Below are 355 nucleotides of genomic sequence, written 5' to 3' on the forward strand. Positions count from 1 at the left end.
AACTGTTTGCACAGAGCCCACTGCTGGGCTCGAACCCACGAACATGAGATCATGACCTGAGTCGAAGTCAGAGGCTTAACCAACTGAGCCACCCAGGTGCTCCAACAGGATGTGTTTTCAACTGTGAGTTGTTTTTATGCCCTTGAATATGGCAGACTATAGGATATTTTAATGTCATAGTTATGAAAAAATAGTCAATAATTTTTTAAAGCTGTATGAAAATGTATGTTAGGCTGTTAAGGTTGTTAACTTCCAAATAGAGCTTGGGAAATCTTTTTGTTTTTTTAACATTTATTTTTGAGAGAGCGCAAGTGGGGGTAGGGGCAGAGAGAGGGGGGACAGATAGGAAGGTGGC

This window comes from Crocuta crocuta, unplaced genomic scaffold, assembly GCF_008692635.1.
Source record: "Crocuta crocuta isolate KB4526 unplaced genomic scaffold, BGI_CrCroc_1.0 scaffold312, whole genome shotgun sequence".
NCBI classification, from domain to species: Eukaryota; Metazoa; Chordata; class Mammalia; order Carnivora; family Hyaenidae; genus Crocuta; species Crocuta crocuta.